General features: G+C 45.2%; 1 pseudogene; it reads right to left on the bottom strand.

Moving 5' to 3' along the window:
* Window positions 1-1,209: 1,209 nt before the first annotated feature.
* LOC138452560 (small ribosomal subunit protein uS2-like) lies at window positions 1,210-2,160 on the bottom strand (annotated as a pseudogene).
* Window positions 2,161-10,566: the final 8,406 nt, after the last annotated feature.

Here is a 10,566-nt window from a genome sequence, read left to right as displayed (position 1 = left end):
TCCCCAACATATCCTCCTCCCAGGGCGCCAGGGAAAGCCTGTTGCTATCGGATCCTGACGCAGGGGTGGATATCACAGGAAGGATCACATAGATGGAGGAGACCTGGGGAGTGGGGATGAGGCACCCTCGGGTGGGTGAGACACAGTATCCCCCCATTTCCCTTTCCTGATGAATCCAACCTCCCTCTGGCCTTTATAGGTTGTTCCCAGTCCCTTCACTATCTTATGCATGACTTGTTTCCCAGTCAACACCACTTTGGTACTGAGATGAGGAAGAGGCAACAAAGACTGACAACAGACTGCACAACTCACTCTGCGCAGTCTAGTTGTCATGAGCCTATTCCAGTTGGATGGATATTTAAAAGCCAGTGCTGTAGTTGTGAGAGGGACATGAAGGAAAGGGACTTGTATGCAAGAGCAGCTTTGTGGAAACACTGTAAGAAGTCCAGAGGTGCCGTGCAGAGCAAGCACAGCGGGAAGCCAGGTGGAAAGCAGGCCGACGCGAGAGAGCTCTGCAGAGGAAAGCTGAAGCTTCTCTCTGACTGGAGAAGTAGCTGGAGAGACTGGGAGGAGCACCACCGAGCAAACCGCAGTGCAGCAGAGGCTGGTGGAGTCATGGAATCAGTAAGGTGCATCGGTGAGATTGGCAGGCAAGAAGGAAGCTGTCTGTGGAGCTGCGGGAGAACCAACAGGACAGAGAACCCTTCCAAGAGGCGCAACAAGCATTGCAGCCCCACACCACTCATCGGACATGCCAAGTAACACCGGCGAGTCTGCCCAGGAGCGCTTTGAGTACCGGGGCATACCGACACACGTTTAATGGGGACATTTACAATTTATAGCAAGCGGCTGAATTTAAGAGACTGTAATTATGTGAAATACCTCATTTAAGTGCATTTGAAACAAATATTGAGTGATAAGCAAGTAATGAACTGTGATAAAGCCAGAGAAAAGATTACTATGAATAAAGTGCATTGGAGGAAGTAGAGATGGAAAAGCAATGTTAATAAGCAAAGTGTGCAAATCAACCATAAGTTAATGTTTGGAATAAGCATTGCTAAGAGTAAAGAGGACATTGTCAAGAGTTAAGCAGATGTTACTGCTCATTATTGAAAGAAGCCAAACAATATATATTTTTCAAAATCTTTTTTTTTTACCATACAAATCAGTTTTGTTTTCAAGTCTTTCAGATCAAAGGGATGTGGGAGATTATGACCATTCAGTTGGTGCCCCAACCCACTCTGTGGCTTTGGCAGTGGAGGCTGCAGACCAGTCCTCTGTGCTTGCGGCTGTGCGCTCCAGTCCTCTTGAGGTGCTTTAGGAGTGATTGCAATATCTGCACAATCGGCAGAGAATTGCTGGATGGGCACAGAGAGCACCTGCACACCTTCTGGCCAATCAGCCAACTCCGGCTGGGGGAATTCTGGCACTGGTGCAGTCCACTCGCCCTGAAATTCTTCTTTAGGGACAGCTTTCTCACCAGCAGCCTGTTCCTCCTTTTCAATCTCCTCTGGGTCAAGGTAGAAGTAAAGATCCGGCATAACCTCCCAAGGATGCTCACAGGAAATTGTGTCCCTCACGGGCCAGCATCCACCACATCAGGCCCACAGAGTGGGCTCCCTTATTGTTGCAGTGGAGAGAATGTGTTGCATTGGGCAATAATGGGTATATTGACATATGAAGCCTCAGTCAACGGTTGGTGGTGAGCATGGGGGTCGGTTACTACTAACATACGGGGCTCCCGGAAGGCAGCCTGGATCTGATTGGTGAAGGTCCCAGGAGTGAAACGGCCAGCGATTGGAGTTGCACCACATGATGAAGCAAATTTCAGCACGCTGCCCAGTATTCCTGGATGAGATCACACGGACATCTAATGGATTTTCAATGGCAACAATAGCACGGGCTGCAAGAAGCATCTTCTCCCAGGTACGTTTCAGGTTTATGATGTAAATGTCATCACTTTTCCTCTTGTAGATGTACTGCTCCGTCTGGAGGTCAAGGTTGGTGCCTCCCAGATTGGTCCCAGCAGCAAGGAACTTGAGGACATCCTCCTCCTTCATCTGCAGGACATCGAGTGCTCCAGACATTGTGAATTTCCTTTTGTAGCAACGACAGGGAATTTCTAGACAAAGCAGTGTGGAGCTTCCAACAGCCAAACGTGGAAAGCCGAACAATATGTAAAGTTCCTCGCAGGAGAGTGTACTGGGAAGGCTATGGTGGCTTGTGCAAAGAGGACTTTAAACAGAGCTTCCTAGCAGGAGAGTGTACTGGGAAGCTTGTGTTGGTTATTGCAAGTGGAAGCTAACAAAACATTGAATAGTGATGAAAGAGGAAACGTTAAAGCTTCAAGCGTAATTGAGAGAATTTATTCAAGCCTTATTGTGGCAAAATAACTATGCAGCAGAAGCAAGCAAGGTGTGTCCGTTTTGTGACCTGTAATGGGTGGACCATGTGGTCCAAGAACTGCACCTAGACCGAGGAGACCCTCCTAAAGGCAAGCCACTTGGTGATTGAAAACAGGAAAAGCCTGTGTAACTAAAACTGAGGAACTGAACTTATAAACTGATGAAAGGTAACCAAACTGAAGAGCTGGGAAGTGTCCCGTGGAATTATGTTATTTTGGAACATCGCAAAACAAAGAGGACTGTTTCAGGGGTATCGAACTGTGTGTTGCCCAAACTCGTAGTCACACTAAAGAAACACAGTTCTTTCGACTGGGACGGATTTCAAAGAGCCAGTTGCTCTCACTGCGCTTGCAAATCGTCTCTGCTGCACTGTGTAGTGCAAAAAAACACGTGCTAGACCACCTTGGTCAGTGCATGTGTTAGCTGCCGTGCAGATGAAGGGTATATCTAATTTTAATAGGTCTTCTCTGTATTTAGCAGGTGCAGGTTTAAAAACAAGAATGAGCTTTCTTCAATGGGTTTCTCTCTGGAGGTTGTTCACCTAAAGGATGAAAGGGACCCCTAGGTATGTGGTCTGGGGGTCCTTTATCGGAACAAGTTGGACCTGTGTAGATGGTGCTATGCACTAGGTCTAGTCGTTCTGCAGCCGACCGGTTTCTGTGGAGCACTGCGGGTGTGCCACATTCATCAGGGCTTGGTAGGGGGCAGCTAGATGTGTTCCCACTGTAATTCGTCTATAGCAGCGTAGTCTGCAATACTTGTAGATCTCTCCCCTCTCCGTGTGGTGTAAATGCTCTCCACGGGGGGGGGGGGGTTGAGGCAGCCCGGAACCTGGAGCAAGAGTCTCGGGTGGTCCTGCTACGCAACACTACGCCAAGTAGCCATAGTGCAGTAGACAAGAACATCCGCAAGGGAGAGAGAGAGTGAAAGCAGAAGCAAAAAGGAAGGTCTTGAGTTGCTTCCAGAACCTGAGGTGTTCCTGCTCAAGTTTCAGACAGGTAGGGAGGCTGTTCCAGAGGGAGGCACCAGCCGAGGAGAGGCTTTGTAAGTTATGCATAGTCCTTTGAAAGCAATTCTCCGGCATATTGCGAGCCAGTGGAGCTAGGAGAAAGCTGGGGTGATGTGTGAGCGTTTTGGTAGGTGCAGAATGAGTCTTGCTGCTGCATTCTGTAAGACCTTCTGAGGGCCAAGAGTGCTGTTGAAAAGTCCAGTGAGTATAACTCTCTGTAGTACTGCTTGAACGGAACTAGAGCTTGGACTGTGGTATAGAAATCATCGGAGGAAGGATGCGTCTTATCTTGTTTCGGGCTTGTAGCTGTACTTTGCGTGTTTTGCTGATAGCAGTGACGTGGTGTGTGAAGGATAAGGGGTGGTTGAAAGCCTAGGGATGCTATGGTGTGGAGAGGGATAGGTGTGGTTTGACTGCGGTGAGTACTTTGATCCAAGGGATGAGGTTGGGTTGTGCCTGGGGGTCAGATTAGCAGTTATTTCCTTTTTGATGGTTTGGGCTTCAGGAAGTGGGTGATGATGGTGGCTGAAGGAGTGGAGTTCGGAGGGGGAAGAGATTTGGAACTATAGCTGTGAGTCACCTGCATGTTATTGGAAGTGGTTGTTGTTGTTGATAAGTCTATCTGAGGGATTTATTGTATAGGTTGAACAGAGGGGGAGAGAGAATGCGTCCTTTTGGCACTCCATATTTGACATGGGTGTGATTTGATCGATAGGGGGGCATGGAAGCAAAGTGTGTCCTGCGGTGAGGAAGGTGGCAAGCAATTAGTAGAACAGTGCCTGGGAGTTTCATCCTTTGGCATAGGATGCCTCGGAGGAGGGTGAGCAGGATGGCTTTGATAGCCTTAGAGAAACCAATGAAGACTAGATGGGCTGTGCCCATTGTCAGTGATGTTGTGGAGGTGATCCAAGATGTTTTACAGTCCCTGTGCTGTGACTGGGGCAGAACCCTGATTGGAAGGGGCTGAGATGGTTTATGGTGATGTGCTGTTGGGAGTTTGCTTGTGACAAAGCATTCTATGATTTTGGCATGGTTTTGCAGGATTGTGATGGGATGGTAGTTTTCAGGGAGCATGGGTCTAAGTCCTGGGTTAATAAATGGGGGAAGATTGGTCTTGTTTTGGTTGCAGAGTGGATGGTGCCATGTAAGAGACATGAGTTGATTATGTTGACCCAATGTGGTGATGCCATTAGAAGCAGCCTGAGCTGGGCATTCGCCATCCAGAAAGTGTGCTGGTTTTGGTTTGGCTGTGAGAGTGATGAGGGTGTCTTGGTTTATTGGGTGGAATGTGCCTCATGCATTGGAGGGTTCAGGGTTAGTATGTGGGGTTCCATGTCATTTCATCGTCAGGCATTTCAAAGCCTGCAATTTAAACGTGTTTGACAGTTCATCAAATTTTCTTTTTTGGGGGGTTCCCCCTCCCCCAATCCTCCCCTCCTGCACCTTTGTTTAACTATGCCCTACCCCCCCAACCACTTATCTGCCCTTTCCCACCCCCTCCCCAAAAATTCGATGGACTGTCAAACACCTTTAAACTACAGGCTTTGAAAGGCCTGGCGATGAAAGAATGTCGTACCGTATGTGGAAGAGGGACTGTGAAGGGCAGGGCTTGTCTGGTGATGTGAATCTTGGAGCTGAAGTAGACCATGTGGGAGTTGAATACAGCGGAAAATGGGTGACATGACAATGGTGGATGGTGGTTTGGAGAGTGACTTGATGTCAAAAGGTTTCTGTGTGCAGTTGGGGAGGGTTGGAGCTCTTCGGGATAGTTGGCGCTTTGGGACTTTATATGGCAATCTTGTATTTGGAGCAGTTGTCATTGAGGGGTGCTATGGTGAGGGGCATGGTTTCTTTTTCCAGGCTCTTTGTAGGTGTCTGGTTTCTAGTTTGATGAGGAGACAATTGACCAACCATGAGTGAGGCAATTTGGTTGAGTGCATGGGTGATTCTGCTGTTTTAATTATTGAGCAGTAAGGTGGGGTGGAAGGCGGATGATATGAGTGGTGTGAGTGCTGTGTTTGTGTTTTGGTTTATTTGCCTGGATGAGGGATGGAAGGATGTGGGACAGGGGGGAGGATGCTTTGTGGTAGAGTGACCATGGAGGGGATGTGAAAGTGGTCTGGCCATGATACTCGGATTTGGGTTTGCCCAGAAATGGTCAACTGTGTTGTCAGCTATGCTTGTGAGTAGGTGATGTGTTGGGTGAGGACGAAGTGGTAGAGTGGAGATAAGACACTATTCAGTATGGGGTTGTTATGTGGATGGGAACCGTCTAGGTTGAAATCACCAGATAGTGCAGGGGATGCCAGGGCTGTTATTAGTAAAGTCAGGCCCTTCAGCGTGGAAGTTGGCGGCGATACATGAGGTGGATCAATGCGGGTGTGGAACAGCAGAAAAAGATGGCTTGAAAGGACGTGCAACATGGATGGGGTTGAGGAGTATGAATGAGTCTTTGTAAATGAAGGCAAGACCACCACCTCTTTTGTGTCGGCAATTGGTACATGCTACTGACGCAATTCATGTCCTACAGGCCTTAAAGGGGCGCCAGCCCAGTGCAAAGAATACCCAAGTCATTTAATGCACCCGATGAAGAGATTTAGGCTTAACGTACAGGTTTCAATCTTGGTGAGATAGCTTGGTGGGTTAATGTGCCTGCTGCAGAAATGTGTTTAAAGCACAAGTCATGGGTTTGAATCCCAGCTGAGTTAACCTACACTTCTGTTTATCAGCATAACTACTTTACCTATAATGTGACAGAGTCTTAACTTCTCAGCCGGATTGCTTTACCTTTAAAAGAACACTATTCTGGTTTTAAGCAAGCTTTCTCCTCAGGATGGCTACACTTTTAAACAGACATGACTAACATTTCTCGGCAGAGGTGCCATGCTTGTATTGACAGTATGGTTTTATAGCACATGTTGGCAGGATTTACCACTCTACATCCCATCCCTACCTTGTTCCCTCCCCACCAGAAATGAATGCATCACTTTCTGATTTGGCCTTCACCTGTTTAAGCCAATTAGATTGATCAGTCATTTGTAGAATGTTTCAACCAATCAAGTTGGCTAGAACACCTGGGCTGTTAGGTGCATTTTAGGCTGGGGGCATTCCACCTGCAGTAAGAATCATCAAGAGAGTCGCCATTAAACCACGATGCCCTGAATGGAGGTGCTCCACCCTTTCCTATAGGGCAGCACACCATTTTTCAGTCGGAGGCAATACTTTGCATAATGATATACTCAGTGTGGCAGTTTTTCTCTAAAAGGGCCGGAACAGCACTCCTCACTCCAGCACTAGACCTTCTTGGGAGAGCTGTGTTATATTTAGTAGGAAACTACTGGCACTTGTTTTAAGTCTCTGCCCAAAAGTCAAGTATTGAATTACTATAGCGTATGAACATTTTAGAACCCACCTGAGCAGGTTTGGTGAACGCTGGTAGGGCGCAAACGCCGCGCATTTCACATTTTCTACAATGCCTCAATTTCCATGAGACTGGCTCAGCCATACACACCTTTATGAAATATAACTTCTATGACAGTACAGTGCAGTTTCTTTTTTACTCTTTTTCTATCCTGTGCCTGTTCAAAGACAGGTGTTTGTTTCACCCAACAATGCTGGATACTTTCTGCGGTTTGCTTTTATTTCTGGAATCAAATGCCAAGTCTCTGCCCTAACCAAGTTTTTGAATCCTATAACATACACCATATATTGAAGGGAAGAACACATGCTAAACTCTGGTACATTTATATGAACTGGTTAATGGACCTGTGTCAGTAAAATGATTCATAGCATGTGCGCGCAGTCATGTATATGCAAACTGGAATCCTTAACACTCGCATTTGTTTTGGCCTCAGAGAGCTAATGCTTTTTTCAGAAAGACCTTAAGACACTGATACCTTTCCTTTAATGTCAAGAGCAGGGGCTTTTAAGAGCAGGGTGATTATACCATGTCAAACTGCACTTGTCATGGTGCATTGTCTTTCTAATATGTCCCAGTGTTTTTAGAAATAGGGCAAACTCTGCCCTAGTGCTAATACCATGCGGCTTTGCACTTGCGCCGGTGCAAAGTTTCTGTAATCTGGTTCCTGATGTCCTAGAGGATTTGGGCAGAGTTCTCTGTGAACCTGTCATAGGTTCAATCTCTGAATGCACGGGTTGTATGTAGTTCATCTTTGCTTGCAGATACCATGTGCAATTACATGAGGAGGTGGCGGAAGGCTGCAGATGTCTGTCGTGTGCAGGGTAGAGATCACATGGGATTTGCTTCATACATGCAGGGAATCACAGACCTGTCCCCATCATGCCTGGAGATGGATCAGAATGGCCAGTTTCTCTGATGTTGGGTTTTTCCCACAGAAATGCTGCTACAACCACACAGAGCTGCTAATTGGACATTTCAGTGGTGAACTGGTTTAAAAAAAGGAGCCACCATTAGCATACCATATTTTGCATGCATATTTGGTAAAATGAGGTAAAATGTACTTCAAATGAACAATTGGAACGTATATTTTCAAAAATACATTTCTGTCAATTCCCTACCCCAAGTGTTTGGTTCTTTACTCAGTCAGGTGTTCAGGTGTTCAGTAGTATGAGGCCTTCCATGCCCCTAATCAATTTTGTGACGTGTTGTCACTCGCCAGCACCCCGCTCTGAAAATGGTTCCAGCATAACTCCACCCAATATGGAACTGTGGGCACATTGGCATAGCGGGGGCCCACGCAACCCCCATGGTGCAGGGGGCCCTGCCATCTCATGTCCATGGGGGGGGGGGCCCTTGGACTTAAAAAGACAATGTTTCTTTTTGAAGTCACTCTGCAAGCATGGGTGCTGGGCAAGGGGCATTGGGACATGGATGTTTTCTTGGTTCTATGGCTTACTTTTGCTTTTTGTAGCTCGCCTAACAAAAAAACTGCATTTTTTCGGCCGTTTTTAGGTGGCCTACAAAAAACGAAAAGACGACATTCTCCCACGACGCTGCTATCGGGTCCTGGTCACCCTGTCAGCCCCTGCGTGCACTTGTGGGCAGCAAGAGCGTGGCAGTAAATGGCTGGTGTTTAATGGTAGAGATTCAATGATGGAAGAGCAGTACCCTGCCTCACATTTTTAGTTGAACACCTTACGAAACCGTGTTTACGTCAATGCGGGTGTTTTGAGTCACCGATGGATGCACCGTGATGACGTCATTACGTTCCTGCATCCTGGATTTTAAAAGGCAGTCATTTTGTTTCATGAGTAACGTAATTTGCGAGCAATTTGAAAGATGCAGGAAAGCATGCTGCCCTTTTTCATTAGAACAGTAAGTGAGGGTACTTCCAGATCTTTTGAAAACAATTATTTTGATATTAGAGGGCAATTCATCTTACTGTATACTCTATTCTGGTCGTTTGCAGAACTGTAGTTTTAAGATTAGAGTTGCCTTCCTGATAGTAATCAGTTACTATAAAAGGGCACCTGGTTGATGCCTCGCTCTACCCAGGTAAGTAGACTTAAATAACAACACAATTGAGCAAGGACATTTCTATCCAACACACTCACACTCCTGAGTTTCAATAGAATCAAGTTTGACCAAATTGAAAGCTGCTGCAGTTATTATTTAATATGTATGCAGCAGGTGTTATAATACACGTAGAAATTGAACATAGGATTTTCAGCATGATACATCAAAAAACATGGTGTAGTACATGAATAACAAAGTCCAAATCAACAATATTTGGAGTTATTTAAAAATAGGCAAATACATTCTCGATGTAGCATAGCAGGGATGACATGAGAAATAAAAGGTGTAAATGCCAAGTCAAACGAACATGTATGTCAAACCGTGACTGTTGAAAGACAACAAAGAAAAGGTCAACACAACAGTGTTTCGGCCGTTGGGCTAAACTTTGAGAAGCTGTGGTTTAGCCGGCCTTCATCAGGACGTAGCAATTCATATGCAAAAGGAATCCTATGTAATCGTAATATAGAAGCACGTTGGCCACAAACATCTGTGTCTCTATTTCATCAGATGGGAGCAGATCCATAAGTTTTTGGCATGGAGGTCATATCAGTCACTGGCTTGTGTGATTGATAGGCCCACGGGTTGGGGGCCCTTAGTGCATCTAGATGTACACAGTGAGTATCATTCAAGGAAAAGCCAGCGCGAGCGGTCTGGCAAAGGTATGGATCTGCTGGACTGTGGAGTCCGGACAGTCAGACTCCCTTCATTCGAGTTTGGTGATCTGCAGGTCACCTTTTGCCATCAATAATATCTCTGAGGAAGGACTGTGATCCAGTAATTACAAGTATGTCTAGATGGTAAATATAGATCTCTACATAATGATTCAGGGATGTGGGGGTTACCATATTCACTGTTTTATTTTCTTGTTTGCAGATAACTATTGGCAGAATCCTAGAGAAAGATAGAAAGAACGAGGTAGGAGAAAGATGTTAAATTTCTATGAGCAGTCTTTTCAAATGAACTGAATAGGTAAGAAGAAAGAAGTCAATACCTATATATGAGGATTTACTCAGACATTGCCTTATTGAAGGCATTTTTGGATTGTGTGTTTTTATTGTTTCAGAGTAACAGTATGGTGAAGAATCAAATCATGCAGAGTAATGAAGGTGATTTTTGACAGCATTAAAAGTTGATGGTGACCAGAGAAATCTTATCCAGGTACACCCTAATAAGAGATATGTAATGCTGTATATACCTAGATGTTTAGAAAGGGTTAAGAATTAATGTAGAAGCTAAGATATGTTTCTCTATTGGTTTAGGAGTTTTCTAGGAAGAGTTTTGTAGACACAAAGAAATAACGTCAATTTTTGTGCAAAATAACTAGCACATCCCCTGATGAATGTCCAGCACATTTAGGCCGCTAGGACAGAAACATGTGCTTGTAGGGTTTGGAAGAAGGTTATGGAGCTATCTTTGATGTTTAGGGTCAGATCTGACATTTTACTTTTTGTTGTAGCTGAAAATAAGAACTGTACATTTTGTGTATCTACACATGTGGTACTTATATTTGTTTGAATAAGTACAGTTTGTTGAATGTTATGTATTGTCATTGTGTTTTTAATACATCTTAAGGTTTTTTATGATGAACTCCACAATACAAATATTTGATTATTGAAAGTATATGTATTAGAGGTTAGGTAAATTTTTTCAGGACC

Source organism: Ambystoma mexicanum, chromosome 4p (genome assembly GCF_040938575.1).
Source record: "Ambystoma mexicanum isolate Mex_15411 chromosome 4p, UKY_AmexF1_1, whole genome shotgun sequence".
In the NCBI taxonomy this organism is placed as follows: Eukaryota; Metazoa; Chordata; class Amphibia; order Caudata; family Ambystomatidae; genus Ambystoma; species Ambystoma mexicanum.
The sequence above is the reverse complement of the archived record's forward strand: the minus strand, read 5'-3'. Positions and strand labels throughout refer to the sequence as shown.